Source organism: Meleagris gallopavo, chromosome 3, assembly GCF_000146605.3.
Source record: "Meleagris gallopavo isolate NT-WF06-2002-E0010 breed Aviagen turkey brand Nicholas breeding stock chromosome 3, Turkey_5.1, whole genome shotgun sequence".
NCBI classification, from domain to species: Eukaryota; Metazoa; Chordata; class Aves; order Galliformes; family Phasianidae; genus Meleagris; species Meleagris gallopavo.
This window is the reverse complement of record NC_015013.2, coordinates 23306536-23326754: the sequence shown is the minus strand read 5'-3', so window position 1 is coordinate 23326754 and position 20219 is coordinate 23306536. Positions and strand designations below refer to the sequence as shown.

General features: G+C 35.3%; 1 long non-coding RNA gene across 1 annotated transcript in view; it reads right to left on the bottom strand.

The window, feature by feature from the left end:
• Positions 1 to 2114: 2114 nt before the first annotated feature.
• Positions 2115 to 20219, bottom strand: part of LOC116216444 — an 86028-nt gene continuing 67923 nt past the window's right edge. The window contains exon 4 of the long non-coding RNA XR_004159183.1: positions 2115 to 3268. This is a non-coding gene — a long non-coding RNA (uncharacterized LOC116216444). The remainder of the gene's footprint in view (positions 3269 to 20219) is intronic.

The window sequence follows — 20219 nt, the reverse complement described above, 5'->3', positions numbered from 1 at the left end:
TTTAATGTCAGAAATCCTTGGTATAATAATGCTAAATCTTAATTACCTTTCAGAAATGGCACTGTAACTAAAGTAAAAACAATTCGGATGTATTTTCTTGGACCTGTCAGTGTGAACTAATGAGTTTCTTGACTTCAATTACTCCATCAGAAAAAAAATCATATAGCCCATAGAAACAAATGGATTGATTCAAAGTTTCAAGAAAAATATGTAATTAATTCCTTCCTCACTAAGGAGTGTCAACAGAATCTTTTGAACAGGAGTCAGTACTGATGCAAATGAGATCTAATTGGCCCAGATAAACCAATTTTGTTGCTTTCTGAACAGGGAATGGCAGCATGAAATTAAGCAGATGGTTAACACATTTAAAACTTCAAAAAAAAAATCATACAGATTTCTAGGAGGATCTGTTACTGAATTTGTCCAATTGCTAGTACCTTCAATACACAGTCAGGAAAGTAAAATGATTATACTAAAAGCACAATATTATTAGTCCCCTCAGGGAGTTAATTAACCTGATTTATCCAAGAAACTGTAATAATCCCCATAACAGATGAGTTGTTGTGTTTAATGTTGCCATGTATGTCCAACAAATGCAAGGAATTACAGTATTTTGAAGAAAACAGTTGTCTTCAATATGAATGAAAAGGGGAGTTTTAGAGAGTGGGGAGCAAAAGAGGGGGAAAAAAAGGATTCTCTCTATTCAAAGAATGAAGCATTAAGGTATCTAATTTCTTTCCCAGATGCTATTAAGAGTTCCACAGGACTTTATTACTTAACTCCAGTGTTTGTCACCTTCATAAATCAGTGATCCAAATTAATGAAAAGATAAATGACTTATCTATGATTTAGAAGCTCTGCAGTGTATCTGAAAAGATAATCATTTCACAACATCAATTCTTTGTTTTTCCTAGAATATTTGTCTTCATTGAGGGCATAACTTATGTAGGAAACAAGGTATAAACAAACATTCTCTGCAAAACTGAACTGTGGCTAATATAGTGTACTGTAATATCAATCTTCTAAAAAAGTAAACTAGAATAAGGTTGTCAATTATTAAAAAAAAATAAAAAATCAGGGTAAGTTTATCAGAAGTTATGATGATAAGTCTGATTAATGCAGTGTGGAAAAGTCCAAACTCGAAACTCTAAACCAGAAGCCATATAGCAATATTAGCATGAAATGTACTTCTGTTAGTACCTGTGGCTTTTTGCCAGGGCTGACATGTGCCCCAGCCTCCTGCACTGCACTAGGTAGATACTATTGCTCTGTGCTCCTCCATGTGATTGGTAGAGATACAAGCAAGAGAAGCACAACTCTGAACAGCAGCACAAATGATAAACGTGATGCAGATCAAAAACAGTAATGAGCCAGAGGACTTTTTTGGCTTGTGGACTAATGGCTTTAAAGGGGAAAATGCATTTCAAGAAGAAAGCAAGATTCACAGACTCAATTGAAAAAATCAAACTTTAGCCAAGAGTTCGTTACAGCCAAGAGTTCTACTGGGAGCTGTCACCACTTTGACAACTGAAGATGTGAGTAGTGTTATTGAGTCAGTTGGCATGCATAAGGCTCCAGAAGCTTTTGCTGGCTTTATTTACATCAGGTTCATGCTACAGGGAGCTCTTAGTTTTTCCTTTACACCAGTTTTATGAAATAATTAATGAAGTCAGTTTCATTCTGATGATTTCCAAGCAGTTTTTGGTGGTCCATTTCTAACAACATATAGAGATGACAAATGGCATAATTTTTCGATGACTGAATTCAAATAGAAGAGAAAGAACTCAGGCTCTTGGCTCAGACTAACACATCTGTTGTAATATTTTCAGGCAATTCATGTTTTCTCATCAAAAAGCTCAATTTTTCTTTGAGATGTACTAATACAGCGTCAGGTGGATATGACTATGCCACTGTGCCAGATGCATGGTCCTTTACCTGACAATCTATAAATACATGTAACCTAAGCAAATTTCTATGTAAAAAATACCATTTTTAGGGTGCTTTTTTTGTTTTTGTTTGTTTGTTTTTTAAGTTTTAACCATGTAGCCCAGGTAAGTTTTTAAACAAATAATTTAAACAAAAACAAAACAAAACAAAACACTCAAACTTCTCCTAACAAGTAAAAAAAATGTACATTGATCTTTAAATTGCATTAAAGTCTTGTTTGAAATAACTGGCCTTTACATCAGGAGTCAGTTCATGTGGATGAAATTCAGACCTCCTTATTTCTTTGTGAAAGTATAATAGGAATGAATTGTTAGCTAATTCACTTTAAATTCATACATGAACAGCCTGAATTAAGAATCTTTATGGCCTTCACTTTACTATGCAAATACACTGTTTTGCCTTTCATAAATTTAAAAAACTAAAACCGCTGAATAACGCTATTTCACAAGCACAATACATTCATAATAGGTTTATCTTCATTGTGATTCACAAAAATTAATTAAAGTTAACTGAAAGTATTATTGTAGAGTATCTGTTAATCTGCATAGTACTTTCCTCTGTAGACATATCTTTCTCATATTTTAAGTGGCTTCATTTGAGATTAACTCATATGAGGAATTTAAAGTGCACTGAGGTCAATTTAATTCTGCCTGAAAGGAGTATTATTCAGATGTTTTGTGGTTTAACAGTCTCCCTTAAAATTTAATTCATGTATATTTGACTGTTTCTTTATCTATCTTTAAATTCTATAATTAAAATAAAAAATCTAAAATGTGCGTCTCAATAAAATCACTATGCCAATTCAATACTAATATTCTAAGTAATAATATAAGGGCTTCCCAAAGTTTTTGAGGTCTGTTATTCTTAAATGTAAGTGTCTTTGTATACAAGCTTTACCTCTAAAAATATAATATTTAAGATAACATCAAGTTCTCAAATGTCAGATTTTCTCACAAAAAAAAAAAAGAAAAATGTCTTCATTATGCCCAAATACTTTAAGAAAATGGCAATTTTTAAGGTAACGTATATATGCAAAACCCAGGGACTTCTATAGATGAGTAAAAGTATTATTTATACTTATTTATTATTTATAAAATTACTTTTGTAGTAATCATAACATTTACATGTTCTTATGTGGTATGTTCATGCATGTTCATGCTTGTTCATTTGTGTTGAGACTTGTATACACATTGCACGATCACATCTGCCATCTTGCTGGACATCTGGCACTTCACACGTTTGTATATTTTTTGCAATCACTCCCTTTCTGGTGCATTTGGAAATACTTCATCCTCAGTAGTATTTTCCGAACTGTAGATATCTGAAAGAAATAATGCATTAAGTTTCATTTCTAGAGTTAGCTTAATGCTGCATCCCCAAAGCTGATTACCAAATTTGTCTGTATTGCTGCAGGTAAATTCTCAAAGAACAGAATCCAACAGTAAGTGGCACAAAAGCAGAAACATACAAAAGCAGAAGCACGCTCAAAACAGTGCTAGAAATAAAAGCTTCATTAGCTGAAACCTTATCGTGCCATCTCCATCAAAGAGTTCATGAAAACAGTAAAGAAAATTCTGTGACCCAGAACTCAACAGCTGTTGGCACTGTGCAGTAGCTTGAGATAGTATTTGCTCAACCACAACCTTTTTCTGCAAAGAAAAATAAGCACAATAACTGTCCTAGCAACTAGAAGAGTGATGACCTATTGAAGTGTAGATTTACTTGTTTTTCATGAAGACAGCAAAAACAGCAACTGGACAGGATTACTTTGTCCTGTTGCAAAAAGTAAAATTTAGTCACATTTAGTCATTTAGTCACAGTGGAGAACTGCAGCATCAATCATAATTCTCAACTGCATAGCATTTCATCCATCTTGCTTTTTAAAATGAGATATTAAACAAGTACACCCGGAAGAAAAATACATGTAAAAATTAAAATATCAAACATTGAGGATAACAATGTTCATGAGAATTACTAAGTTTGAATTCAGTTTCTTTCAATTGCAGTAGAAACAACTGGGCAAATTTGGCTGAACTCAACTTTCACTAATAGGTTTGAAGGTCATACAGAAGAAGGAGCCTCCCACATACTTTCCTTAGCAAATTCTCTGCTTCAGTAACTCATTCACACTGCTTTACATTGACATTTTCATCTTTTACAATTCCCAGCTCTGCTGGGAACCTCTTTAGAATGAGAGTGAGTGGTGATATCCACTTTTCCCTTTGGAATTTCCTTCACATTAAAACTAAGAAAAATCTACTGGCTCTTTGGTCACTTCAATAAAAGGCAGCATTCTATCATTCAGAAGCAGCTCATTCATATCACATCTTCATCTGCCCTCTGACAGTAGTATCTGCACGTTAACATTCAAGACATATGAACTAATAGCACAGGCTTCATGTGTGTCATATCAGAAATTTTTCAGCTGCCAATTTCACTCACATAAGAATGCTTCTCTTGCTTGAAGTTTTGCTCTTGTTTGCAGGGTAGAAAGCTCACTATCAGAGTCTTGGCAGATGTTCTATTGTCTGGAATATACACAAAAAGCAGGAACAGACAAGCAGCCCTTCCTTTCTCTCTCTGGCTTTCCCTGGCTGCTGCTCAATGAGAAGAACAAAAAGGAATGTGATCCAAGCTCATTCTGCATAAACAACAAACAACATCCCCTGTGTACAACACAGCATCTCCAAAAGGAATTCACATCACTCAAAGCTGCGTTACAGGACAATGTCTGAGTTGCAGCAACAGCTGCATAACATAAAGTGTTACAGGTGTTGTTTATGATAAGACTAAATTCACTTCATGCAATTTTGAGTGTAAGTCTGTTGAAGTCAGAAAGGTCTTTCCAAAGATAAATCTAATTAAATGAGATTAATTTCAGTTACTATCCCCAGCAAATATTCAAAACTTTGTAGCAGGTCAGCATGGAGAAGTAGGTAATGCACACATTTTTCTACATTTGTACTTATTGCCGGACATCACTGTAACTTCTTCACAAGCTTTCTATATGAGAAAGTTCATGAACATAAAGAAGATAACATTGATCAAGTGATTCACCTCCATTAAAAATAGCAAATGAATTTTGCCAGAAAAAGAAAAGAAGATACTCCAATAGAACATAATTCTTCAAAGTGACAGAGGTTAAACACTGGAGAGGATGCAAAGAGAGGCTGCAAAATCCTCTAGCCAGGAGAATTTTCAAATATCATTATGCATAACTGATTTAATTTTGGAACTAGCCCTAGTTTGGGCTGGAGGTTAAAAAAAAAGATTCCATACCTATTCCTGTGATCTCTTTTTCTAGTGAAAAGACTAAACAGATTTCAAAGTATGACACAAACTGAAGAAAAGGTCTGAATGAGGAGAAGATAGTATGTGTACAATACCTGAATTTAATTTATTTATTCCAAAGAAAATAGCATGTTTTAGTAACAAAACAAAAATCCATTAGCAACAGGCATGTGTGGGGTTGTTGTGTCTTTTTTTTTTTGTCTGTATTTGAATAGAGAAGAGATTAAATCTTTATACACAGAAAAATATTCATATACCTCCATAAAAGTTGAAAAGCTGATCACGAAACAGCATGACTGCACTTCAGAAAAGAATTCAAAAATTCATTTCTATTGAAGTTTCCTGAAATGATTATTGAAAGAATACCATACATGACCAACCATTCTGCTTTTTAAAATGGTGTAACTGCATCAGTAGACAATGGAAAAGTCACTGATGTCATCTATCTGGACTTCAGTAAGGCCTTTGACATGGTCCCTCATAACATCCTTCTCTACAAATTGGAAAGATACGAATTTGATGGGTAGACTGTTTGATAGACAAGGAACTGGTTGCAAGAGAGTGGTGGTCAATGGCTCCACGTCCAGATGGAGATTGGTGATGTGCGGTGTCCCTCAGAGGTCAGCACATGGACTGACACTCTTTAATGTCTTCATCAATGACACTGACAGTGGCATCAAGTGCACTCTCACAGAAATGATCCAAGGGTCTCTTCCAACTCAAACAATTCTGATTCATTATGTCAAACTGTGAGAACTCTGAAATTTAACTAAGATCTGGGTGAAAACTGAATGCCCTGGTTTCAGCTGGGGCAGAGTTGATTTTCTTCATATTCCACACCTTATGATATCACATAAAAAGATTACAAAACAAATGGGAGTTGGTAAGGAGGGTCAGCTGCTGCTCCAAGCCTAGCTGATCATTGGTCACCAAGTGGTGAGCAATTGCTTTGTGTATCACTTGTTTTGTCTATACATAGAATTACTGCTACTTTTGTTTCTCTCTTCCATTTCTTTCTTAGTAAATAGTTTTTATCTCAACCTACAATTTCTACTTTTTTTTTTTCCCCAATTCCCACTTTTATCCCACTAGAAGGGAGGGGAAGGAAGTGAAAGGCCTTGAAGTGTTTAGCTGCTCGGTTATACCACAACATTGAAGAATTTAACACAAAAAAAAAAAGCTCAATTTCTGATTTCTTAGTTCACAAAAGGCTTCCTGTTCACAAGTCTGCTTTCTGAAGACCATGCATACAGAGATAATATTTAAATACAGAGAAAGAAAGAACAAGTAACAGTAAGATCAAGAACAAATTATAGAAGGTAAATTTTCCTGTTTGTATCAAGGACAATGGGATTTTTTCTTATCTTGCACCTTCCAGAATTTCCTGTAAAAATCGAAAATCAAAAGAAAAGAAGAAGGGATTGGTAAAAATAGAATGAAGGTAAACTGTTTTTGTTATCTGCTCACTCAACAAGATTTTTAAGATTTCCGTCCTTTGCTGGATTTTCTGTTCTCCAAAAGGCTCAGAGTTTTCACTGAAAGAGGAATACAAAACCCCTCTTCAGTTTGTTCACTATAATTTCTAGCATAAGTTAGTAAATGTAGCAGGACTTGAGATCTTGTTACTCTGAAATTGGACTTGAAGTAGAGCATCATTTCACCAGTTTTGATTTTGGTGGTGCAAGCATTTTCCAATCAAAATAAGATCAACCTGTTTTATACAGCACTCTCAGGGCAATGACTGTGTGTCAGATGTCTGATTAAGCGCATGAACTAATAAATTTTTATTTATGTTGAATCTTGATCTGCTGTTACAACAAAAGTTTATACTCAATGTGAAAGAAATCTTATCAAGTGCATCCACCTCTTAACTGTACACAGCCTTATGAAGGGTTTATTATCAGCTGCAATAGTCTGGCAATAATCTTAAAGATTCACTTGGTGCTCATGATTAAACAGTTTGAACACATCAGCTGATTGCTACCAATTTGCAAGTTTGCAAAGGTTATCATTACAAAATTTTCATCTAAATATTAAACTACTTTATGAGATTTATAGTTAAGGAGGTAAAGTAAACTTACTAACTAAATGGTTTAATATATGTATTTATTTTAATTTGCACCCCAGAAGTAAGGATACCACCATATTCAGAATGAATTAGGTGAAATGTTCTCTTGATTTGCATTATTCTCATCTGCAGTATATAGTGAACCTTACAATGAATAGAAGTAGAGTAGATTCAGTGATATGTAGCTTTCAGTTCCAGCAAAGAAAGAAAGCAAAAGTCTTGCACATTTTGCAGGCTCTCATTATCCTCAAAGTTGATCTAATTTATCCATTGCAGATGAAGCAGAAGCCTGACAGAAAAACACAACATGTAATGGTCTAATTATTATAATCACTTCCTAATAACATGGTTTTACAAATTCAGAGTTTACTTTCATCATCCTTTGTGCAAACAATTTTGATAGATCAAATGCTGACACAAATCCAAACCAATGGTGACCAAACCAAAACCTTTTCAGCAAGTCATGAATTTCCTGCCTGAAATCTAATCTTGGAGAAAAACCTATTTTTTTTAATTTTTTTTAATTTTTTCTGTTTTTCAAGATATTGACCTGGAAGTCAAGTGAAGAAAACATACATAAAATTGTAGTCATCACTTTCAGCTGTCTTTTTTTTTTCCCCCACTTGATTCTCTGTATTTAGTGAGAAACTATGGTATAACTTCTCACAAAATAGAGAAACACCACTAACATTAATTTTAAAGTCTTCAACTGAAGAAGTTGTACTAGAAATGTAGTAGCGTTATATTGCAGTCTTTCTGGAGACATACAGATAATCAGTACAACTAGATATGATGCACTTTGGGTATCTGCTTGCATTCTGAAAGCTAGATACACTGCAGTTTCAACTCTGTCCAGTTTTAACAAAGTAGGGCATTCTGAAATATAAATTCATTTCAATACCTGAAGCAATGAGAAAATGTATTTTGTTATCCACGTAACTATATGGCTGTTCTTGTTCAACATCTCTTCTCCAGAAGTTCCACAGTCTAAATCAAGAAGTAATTACACTACAGCCATAAAAATATAAAGTTCTTGATTCCAAGCACAGAAATAAATTTATTCTATCTACTTTTGCTGCTAGTGATTTGCATACATAAGAGTTATAGGCACATGCCTTATAATTTCATAACATTTGTATAACAAGATTTGTATTTAGTAAATACAACCTCATATCAAGATATTATAGCATGGCCTAAATTACTGTGTAATTAAGGAGTCTAGAGAAAAAGAATCTTTTTTAACCTTCCTATATTGTGCTTCCATCTGTTCTATTGTTACTATATGCTAAGTATTGATAGTATGAAAAATGACAACACTGATTTCTAGGAAAAATAAATAGCAACAACAAAATAACCATCCAGATATACACCTGTTGAGTTTTTCACTACCTAAAACAGAAGAGGAGCACGTTATTCATAACAAGGAGGACAGAACCAGACTAACGGGGAAGAATAATGGTTAAAAAAACCCTAAAAACTATCTTTTAAGCAAAAAGCTGAAGAAATCATAAGATAAAAGGGCAATCAAAGGTGCTGATAAACAACTTACCCTTTTCTTCAAAAAGTTACTCTTGACTTTGACTAGACAAGTTTTAGCAGTCTACGAGGTTGTCTTGCTCAGAAAATGTTTTCAGGGAGACAAGAAAGCAATTACACTGGTTTCCAAGATAAGCAAATAGTTCTGTTATTTATACATCTGACATTTCTGTAAGATGGGTTTCTGTAAGACTGGTGACCAGAAATACCAAAAAAAAAAGAAAAAGAAAAAACAACAACAACAAAAAAAAAAAACAAGCAAGGAACACAACAACCTAGCTCTAAATATTATTTGTTTTGCTTGAATTCTCTAAGTTTATCAACTAAGAAAATGCCAACTTCCATCTTTTCTTGACGAAAGATTAGTTCTCAAATCTTTTCAATTCATAGAATAAGTGGGGACTTAGACTAAGATATTTTCTGTGCAATGCATAATATTTAAAAGAAATAAAGAAAGGAAAAATATATTTACTTTGTGATTTTTCTGATTTACAGAAGTCAGTGAATAAAGAGTGTTGTCTTATGGTTAACATAACACACACAAAGCAGAATTTGAGCTTGCTTCGAAACACCATTCACACAATAGATTTGCTAACCTGCAGTCTGGACATATTTGAAGGAATTGAGTCACAGCACCTTACAGCTCTGCTTCTCAGTTCCAAGATACAACTTCTCAGAAGGGAAAAAAATTGCTTCCAATGTCATAATTTGCAGCTGTTACTGAGTATTGCAGTACTAACCAAAGTAAGTAAACTTCTTTACCCAATCAAAAGGAAATTTCAAACCATAAAATCTATGGTATCCTGTGACTGAATTTAGACAAATTGCACACTCTAGTAAAACTTAATTGATGTAGATCACTTAGCAACAGAAAGTTACAGTGCTTCAATAAAGAAGAGAGAAAGGAAAAGAAAACAAAGGAAAAGAGAACAGGAAGAGAAAAGATTAAGCATCTTCATTCTAAACACAGAAATAGTGCGAAGAAATGATATTTTGGTGTCAGAAGGCACTGAGGTCCCTGATAGTTCAAAAGAATTTTTGCCACCAGATATGCCATTCAGTTCACCTAGATGTTTTCCTTAACATTTTATTAACAGAATGAAAGCACATCACTCCAAGAACAACATCTGCAGCCACAAAGTCTGAATATATAGAAAGTGTCTAGGAGAAGGGAGATTGAGTACTGAACTTGAGCGAGGTGATGATTTATGGCATGAGAAACCAGTAGTAAACACAGAATGAAGAAAGTGCATACCAATGGTCTTACTATGCTTTGGCAATCAGCAATCTCTGTAAACATATCACTAAAAGTATAAGAAAATGTGCTAAATATATGTGTTTTTTTAGAAGGAAAAACATAACAATAAAATTGAGAGGAAATGACACGATCACCAGAAAACCTTTACTCATTAACAGCAAATCTTGAGAATTTCTTGAAAATGAAAATGCATGTGCTTGAAAATGCTAAGGAGGTGAGCAAACATGGGACAGGTGCATCACATATTCAAGTCTATTTTTATTCTCTCTAGTTAGTTGCTACCAGGCAGTAAGGTTTTTTATTTTTTTATGCCTGTAGTTGTGAGGGAGGAAAATTCCAACTCCACCACTACTAATTAGAACTACTAGTTGATTATTATGTACTTGCCTGTTGTATCTGCAGTATTAGTGAGCTTGACTGAGATGAGAAGGCACTTGATGCCTCTCAGAGGTATTACCAGTGATAGTCCATCCACACTGAATTTTGAAAACATTTGTAATTCAGTCTATTTGCCCATGGTTTTTTAAAGTTGTTTCTGGAAGCCAGTAGGGCTTCTTCTCTCCTTCATGTGTACTAAAGACAAGCGGGGAAATTGGCACTGATTGGTCACAGATGGAAACCACATGGAAAAAAAAGGGCTATGATGTATATCTGACAAATTCCTTCACCCAACTAGAGATTTTTCTGGCATACTTGTTTACACTCATTCGAAGTAAAATCAGAAAGGCATTTGTGCAGTTATAGGAATGGTGACATTCTTTAGACATGGGGATACTTGCAGTTCATTTGTAGCCTAAGAATATTCCAGTTTCATGAGTGTGACTAACCCATGTGCAATTTATGAACAGCTGAAGGAGAGCTATTAGCTACTAAACCTGAAATCTCTGCTTCCCACTCTGTCCTCTTGTTTCTTCCTTTTACTTCCCCAACTGAGCCCCTATAATGGAAACAAACGTGTTGATTTGCTATACGGAGCTTCCAATTTTAGTCTCATGCTACTCAGCACAATACTTCAGCCTCAACGTATCAGAAGTGTTTCATTCCCAGTGCATGCAGATAGTAGCAAAACTATCCTGTGATCATCACAACCTCAACCCTTAGGATCCTTCAGCACTCCAAAATGTTACTGTTAGAGGTTATACACTGCCACCTTACACATAAGACAGCATACAGTGTGAACCCAGCCTGAAGCCATATATATCCACCAAAAGCAAAGACAAGTTCTGAACCTAAACAGAGAGTATGAGGAAACATGGAACTCATTTTGTCTGATCGTTTACCAAAGGAGCACTTTCTCTGGGTTTGTCAGTGCTTTATATGAGAGGGTACTCTCCAAATATGCTGCTGGTAAAATGGGCTAATCTGCAGGTGCCTTTAACCTCCTGTGCTCCAGCTGTAATTGTGGTGTTTTATACACCTTATTTTTTAAAAAGACAGTGCTAGCTGTCTCCTGGTTATGCCAGTTTATTCACAATCAACTGCATATTTTGCTATGACTGCATAAAGGGCACAGTCATCAGAATGCATGATTACCTTAATGATTTTATGGAGTGCTGTAGTCCATTAGGATAATTGGAAGCACATCCATATTCGAACATGCTTTCCTTGGATAGACAATTTTCTTCACAGCATTTAAGAAAAAAGAACAGTGCTGTCCCTATCACACACCCTAATTCAGTGACTGGAAGAAGATCAGACAAGACACTATGCACTGACCTCACATATCAGGGGATGGAACAGAGTATTTTTCAGTAAATTTCTCTTGCGAGATGTAAAGCATTGAAGAAAGACTATGGCATAAAACAATCCATTATTACGCAAACTACCTTAATATAATTGTTAATTAGGAAACTTTATGTTAAGACAATGTATGACCAACTGCCAGAACACTGCCAGTGTCACATAGCTCACTAACAATGCTGTAAAGATCACAGAATCACAGCATTGTAAGGATTGTAAGGGACTTCTAGAGATCACTGAGTCCAAATCAAATTTGGTCTGGAGAAATCCAAGGAGCAAGCTACAGAGAAAGATGTTTATCATCAAGGTAGTGCCATTATATCCCATTTATCCCTCTTAATCAAGGATAAATTACTAATGGCAGTATTTTTAATACTCTACTGTTCATTTAAAACGTGTTCTTCACGCTCTTCTTCTTTTATAAACTATTTTTGCCATAGGGAGATAGTGAAGATAAAGCCTTTCTATTACATTGATCTTCCCTCAGAACAACCAGACTACCTGTGGAACAACACCTGCTGCATTGGCTCAGGTTGTGCAGAATGTGTTATCTCCTAACCACTGCAGTGACTATTTCCCTGACAGAAACAAGAAACATGATAGCTTAGCTGGCTTCATATGATAATAAATGTTCCATTTAGTGCTTCAAGATGTTAGGAGGAGGTACTGCTAGCTGTGTTTTCTCAGTTCTCCCTTAGTCCAACACTACTAAGAGTTAACACCTAACATAGAAACTAATAATCTTTACTGCAGTAGAGATCACACCCTAAGGCTCATTCATATCTTGAGACAGCAAGATGACAAAGCACTTGTTTTCAGAACTGAATATTCTTCTTCTGCCATTGGAATCAGTGTTAATGCTGACCCTTGACTAGGGATTCAGTCAAACTAAGAGACTCCTCGAGCAGTAGTTTCCACTGGATTTTATTATCTCAACAACATAAACGGTCCACAGCGATCCAGGCAATCTGTCCATATTCCTTCCAGCTCTATGACTTTTTTTGTACCAGCTGCTTGGGCTGTTATGCTTAAAGATTTTGAAATCATTGGACATACATCCTTAGATTTCTTTCCAACATTCAAATTGGATTTAATGATATTAGTGGCTTCAGATCTGAAATCAACCATCAAGGAGTTAATTTAATACAGTCTTTGAAGTCTGATTAAATACCATATATTTCTGTGTTTTGTTTGGTTTTGGTTTTTAATTTGTGTTGTAGCAGAAAACTCAATGTCACTTAAATTTTACAGTTGCTACCCATGATAATTATAAATAGGATATAAGCAGTCTGTAAATTTATCTGGAATCCAAGGTATCCTACGTACAAAATAAAATAGCCAACAAATAATTTAGTGCAGAGATTTTCATGCAGCTAACCATCATAGCACTCAGTTACTAGAAAAGATGGGATGCAACAGCAGCAAAATAACACGTTGTTTTTAAGAAAATCAGTGAATGTATTCAAAACACAGTAACTACAGAAAAAAAACTGGAGTTAATGGATAGGCCACTCCCTTGAGGACTATGACTGAAATATGAAATGATATTATTCTGAATTTCTGATGATTGTACTGGAAGACTAGTAGTATTAAGAATATATCAGGCAGGGAGGTGGGAGAACTGTCATCTAAACATTTATTCTGAGTGGATAATGCTGACCATTGCCCTATGACGAATATACGTTACTACATTGCTACAGGATTTAAAGAACAACAGCAACTCTAAAAGAATGGAGAACAATGCAATGCATCACTCACCACTGCTCAAGTAGCGTGAGGCTTATGGGAGCAATAGATCGCTGAAAGTTCATTATGTTGTCCGTGGTGAAATGCTAACATCAGACAGCCATATGTTGCAATAAAAAGCCTCAGAGCCAACAAGTGCTGAACAAAACAGTGGAGACACAGAGCTACATCACAGCATGTGTCACCAGATCAAAGATATCTCACACCTGCAATCTTGAAAACCAGTACAGGACAGAATAAGCTACATCATTGGGTAAATTACACTACGCCAGACGGCCATAAAGGAACACTTTCTCCCCTTTCCTAGTCCTCTCCTCCCTTCTGTTCCCTTGGGCAAGTTTAGCATTATTTTTTACATAAAACTCCAACTGTTTTATGTAATATAAAGCAACAAAACAAGTTTCTTCTCTTATTAGAATATATGGGCCTCAGACATTAGAAAAGAATGAAAACTCCATTGTTAACAAAAGTATATGCATTTACTGTGGTAGACTCAGACACAGGACAAAGTTTCTAACCTATCCACAAGAAGAAAGGTGCACTTACAGCAAGCCAGCTGCTCTCTATTAGTTATATTACTCATATATATCCCAAGTTTAATCACAGGGGTTCACAAAGATCCTCTTAAAAAATCATTAACACTTGACACAGAGTAGAAGTTTTATTTTTTTTGACATATTTCAGATATCAGACAAGGACCCATTCATAATCTTCCTTTCAAATTGCAATGCAATATCAGACCATTCATTAAGAAATTAAACCCAGTATTTACTCAAAGTAAGAGAAAACACAATCTTGCTTCCTTTAGCTTAACTACTTTTGAGACAACTTTCAAGAAAATAAACATGCATTTTATACGCAAATCAAGAAGAAAGGGACAAAAGACTGTGAACTATAGCTTACTTGAAGTTGATATTTGCAAATGGTTTTGCTGTTTTTGGAGTAGCAGTGTCAGAGATAGAAACTGCACTCATAAGCAAGGCAGCAAGGTATAGTTTACTGATATAATATAGTGATTTAACAAAGCTTAATCATAAATAAGATGGCCACTTAACAGTATTCAAGATGGCAAGATAGATGTGGTTGCTTATTGCATAAAGAATAGAGGTAAACACACGTATCCAGGAAACCCTTCCACTGAGTCACGAGGTCCGGAGTTGGCCCCCTTACTTTCTAACTCCTTGAACCACAGCAGTAAGGAGCCTAGGTGAATCTGAACCCACTTCTATTCCAATACTTGTTCAAGAGTTTATGTCTGAATCGAAGATTGAATCTTAAGGCTTAAAATATTAGTGTATCAGCAAGTCATCTATTGATATCAATGTGTAAGTGATCTCTCCACAGTCATAACTCAAGAATTATTCCTACTCAAGGGGAGATCCTATCATATATCCGACAAACATACAAGAAAACTCTAAAACTCCTGGGCTGCTTGTGGATCACTGAGTAAGATGGCTGACTTACAGTTTTTGGTGAATGTTCAATTGGACCTCAACTGTTGAACCAGATACCTGCTACGAGTTCTTTGAGTTTGAAACACCTTTGTGGTTGTTTTCCATCTTGGGACTTGAGTAATGCCTTGGGCATCTCATTGTCTGCCCAAGCAAGGCCCTGGGCAGAACAGCAAGGCAGAAGAAAGGAGTTGGGTTGGGGGTAGCACTGTCGCAGACACTATTTCTGCTTGGGTAATGTACTGCTTGCTAATAAGTAAATGAAATCTTTGCCAAAACAAGGAAGATAGAATAACTGATGAGATTGCTACATAAAATAAATATCCAACATTTCATGTCAAGTTTTAACAAGTCTTAGTAATTAACTAGTAAAAAAGAGGTGTAGCTACTGAGGTTTTTAAAAGTACTTGTCCTAAGTGAGCATATAAGCCATTGATTTCTGACTTAGGATAAAACCAACACATTTTCACTTAAGTAATTGGCATAGCCTTCAAGGTATAGACAACTGCCTATGAGATTTGACATAATTATATTCTAAGAACCACAACTGGTAACAACAGATCTTTGGGAACATCTAGTCCAATTCCATACTGTAAACACTTAGAAGTGAAAATTATTTTCCATGTATGCTAAGATCTCTATTTAGTCAGAACTTAACAACAGAATAAGAGTTGTACAAATACATGAGACAATCACACTGCTCTAAGATCAGAATAAGTTAAAAAAAAAAAACACAATAGATTTATAAAAGGAATTTGGGACAGCAGCAGACAGAATAATACACTGTGATCTAATGTCAGCAGAATAATGTGTGTGAATTTATGTTTGTACACATGGCAGAAAAGTTCATTACAACCTCTAATCTACTGCATAATGCATTTTCATGTGATCTATTGAAATACTGATTCAAGTTCCATAGCAGATTTCAGAGCAACTATCAGGTAATTTCCTTCTCTATGAAGTTGAATCTGTGATACTTTTCTGGAAATAAATAGGATAAAATGATTTTTTTTCTTAACTTTAAAACTGTAAGTATGATTTATTAGAATTTATAATTTTTATATATTCACTTTTTTTTCTTTCTGAGGTTATTAACCTTATCAGTTTGAATTTCCTATGTTGTAAACTTAGCTTTTACATGAAAAAAATGATGCAGACAAGATGCAGAAACTATACAATGTTTTTCCATTTTCAAAACAGAACTCATGTGATTTTAATTTGACAGGGTAAGAAAATCCATCTTTTAGCTCAAATGAAGTGGAATTGTTACCACTATTATGCTAGTTCTCAGAGTAATCCTCAGGCAATTTAACTTTTAAAATTTCACTGTTTAGGAAAATTCCCCGGGTATCAATACAGAGCACGGCACTGATGATGAACATTAACAACTTTTGAAGACAGCAAATGCAAAACATGAAAATATAAGCATGTAATTTGTGGATTAATCAAAGGTAATTTATGCTGAAAGTCATTCTACACAGTAGCTTTCCAGCTGATAGTGGAACCTGCTGTATACTTAGGAAAATTGTTGACATTTGCCAACAAAAGCCAGGAGAAAGGCTCTGCATTGTTGTTTTATAGTACAGCCAAACCAATCTAGCAGGCAGCTGCCATGTGAAGGGTGCTGCTGCACCTTCACTCTTCCAGGTTCCCACCAGGAACACACACCCCTTTCATCGCACTCACATGAGTACTAAGCTGACTGTCGTGGCAAATTAATCCCAGAAGCTAAACTGTAGAGACCTAACCCTTCAATAGAAATATATATTTTTTCCATTTAGCTCCATGGTACCAGCTCTCCATAGGACTAGATGAGCTTTATTGCTGACGTAAGAGGAAGAACAGAAACACAGTTTGCAAAGACAGAAGGTGGAAGCAGAACTGCTCATGCAAATGAAGGACAGCAAACAAATCACATTACTTACAACATGAGTTACCATCAGAAGAAAATTTTGATGGGCTTCTTATACAATGCTGTAAAAAATCCTACCTGTAGCCACCAAAGCCTGTTATACTGATACACCACTTAATTACCACAAGAAAACATAACCCTCTCCTCTTGAGAAAATTACAGTGGTTGCATTCTGTTAGTGGCCTTTGTAAGTACTGGGAAGATTGTCTAGGTGACAAATCACAGATTTTCAGACTGGTGAAAACTGAAGCTGGCACCTATTGCTCTTCTTTGTACAGAGGTTCAAGATCTAGAGCAAAATACCATTAGTTTATCTACAAAATGAATATTCTTTATGGAATAAACAAACCAATAATAAATATGTTGTTTTCAGGAAAATAACTAATTCAATGTCAGAAACCAAGTTTTATACAGCAAACTGTTTTTATTAGAAAAAGATGGAAGAGCTCACAGGAAGAAAAAAAAAAGTGGAATTACATTGAAGAATACTGTAGCCCTTAACCTTTTCTTGACATTCTGTTTGCTCTTAATCACTCATAAGTTCACTTAATACAAGAACCATGTTTTCTTAAATATCATCGTGTATTATCCTGGGGGTGAAAAAAAAGCTACCCTCTTAAACAAACTAAAATCGGCACTCTGGCATTTGTACAGAATGTCAGATATTTGGAGAAATCAAACACCACCTTTCATCTCTACCTGCCAGCCTTGTAAGGTACTATTGTCACTGCAAAGATGTTTCTAGGAAGAATACAATTCAAAAAGAAAGAAAGAAATTATCTTGGAATATGAGAAGACCAACTGATAATTAGATATTTTTTAGGCTTAACAGTGTTGCCTCTGACTTCAGCATGGTATGTAAAAGACATAGGGCATGCACAGCTGTCACAGGCACAGCTCTGCTGGTCCAAGGTGTTGGGCAATACAGAAATCAGCCTTTGCTCACACTCATGCATAACAGGTGCCTTATGGCAATTCCTGTTCATCCCCTTGTTTGTTGTTCTTGAGCATTAGTTCAATCATTAAACTGTCTGGATACATTTAAACTGCAGCAGTTGGGGAGGTTTCCATTCATCCACTGAGATAGAATTGTAAATGAGCAAAAGAAGAGAAACAATGTGCTGGCTTGCACCGACTATCGCAGCACAGTTTGCCTGTCAGACACCAGATGATTTGCCTTATTAAGTACTCATTAAATTATGCAGAGGGACCTCATGAAAGGAAACCCAGCTTGACAAAGAATCTGTACACAGTACTTTTAAAAAATGCCACCTAATTCCCACATACAACATTCGCCTCTTCTATGCACTTTCCTGTGTCAGTGATCTCCTTACCAGGCAGACCACAGCCATTTGTGTGTTTACAGAATAAAAGATGATGTGGCAAGTATTCTTGAATACCATAAACAATTGTGTATAATATTAAAGCAATAGAAGATAATGAGGCAATCTAAGGGATAACTATTTTTTTCATTTCCTCTTTAACCATGACATTATGTATACAGGGAATATAACACCTGACAGTTAAATTGCTCTGTATTTAACTAGCTAAAGAGTTGCTTTTATTCTTCCTTCAGTTATCTGAGAGTTTTATACTGAACTTCAAAATAAGGCTGCAAAGGAAAGGTTTTAAAGCCAACTTTTATGCATGCATTAACACAAGTTAGTAGAATTTCTTAACTGCTACTGACACAAATGGCTAAAGGCAAGGAAGCCAACTTCTTACTATTCATCCAATATTGTAATTTGAATATTCAATATTGAACCTTGACTACCTCTTGCAAGGAACAACTGTTTTTCCTTTCAGCCCCCAGTAGCTTTGCCTCAGAGCTCTACCAGACACCCCAGCTCTCACTAACAACTCCATGGGGAATGCTGACTTAATATAGACAAAAAGTTGAAAAGAACACTTGACAAATGTAGCATTTTTTCTCTTGCAGACCCCTACAGCTATTATTATATGGCCACCTGTTGCATTTTGAAATACATTTTCTTTTGCTACAGTCAGAAGTGCATATACTAAAATATGTACTGACAGTGTTCTTAGTTTGTTGCCTAATTTTCATTGAAATTTGCTGTCTAGTTCTGTAAATAGCTACTTTGAGTAGATATTTCATGTATTATATACATTCATGAATAATTAAAAAAAGGAATCTTTAGCTATCTAAATAAAACTAATTGCCTACAAGACTTCAAGTAGTTCCAGAAAGTGATATCATGCTATAAGGATACATAACTGTATCTTCATAACACCTGAAACGCCATATGTCCCATACAGAAGGGGTTTCATTGCAGTTTTCTCTGTTTTTCCCAACCTCTATATTAATGGAATGGAGGAGCAGGAGCTGGAATGGGCTTTTTGATTAATTTTGTAGCAGTATGTCCTAGGGCATCCCCTGATGTACTGAGTTTCTTCCTTTTATTATTTTAGCGTTCCTCTTGCAAATCATTCAGACACTTTCCACCATTAGAAGAGTAACCTTTATCTTTTATAGAGTAATGCTGCACAAAATCAAAGTACAAGCAGCAGTCAAACACTGCATTGACATTTAGGAAGCAAATTATGCCATTGGGGAGCAAAGGGCCTCACAGCAGGAATAATGCTGCTGAACTATTTCTGAGATTTTTTAGTTTTATTTCTAGATTTTATTTTAGCTAAATGGCTAATCCTGTCCCAGGGCACGGTTACCTAAATCGTGGTTAAATAAATCTGAGTTAATTACCACCCTTGATATCACTCAACAACACACTGGTGTTTGATGCACCATCACATCAGATTTACCAGTCACTTGACAGGAGAAGCCGTTTCCTTTTTTTATAATTAGTTCATTTCTCAGAAATAAGATTGAGAACAGACAAAGAAGAAAAAAAAAAAAGGAAAAATATTATTGTCTACAGCATAGTGCAGAAAAATAAAGGAAATTGGAAAGAAAAGAAATGGGGAACATACATTATTTTAACCATTTATATTTATTTTATCTGTCACAGGCAGAATAATTCATATAAGCAAGAAACTAATCATGATTCTCCTCCACTCATGTGTCGTGTCTCCTAAACAATGAATATGATAGCAGTGGTAAATGAAAAGCCACACTTTTAAGATAAATTCCCCTTGAGATACATGTCTCTAACATGTAACTGTTAATACAAGCAGTATAATTCCTACATTCTCAGAGGTTTATAAGTTTATAACAACCAAGACCAAAGGCATTTGCACACGGATGTCTCCTCCTATTGAATAATGAGGAGTCAAAGGATGTGACACGCATGT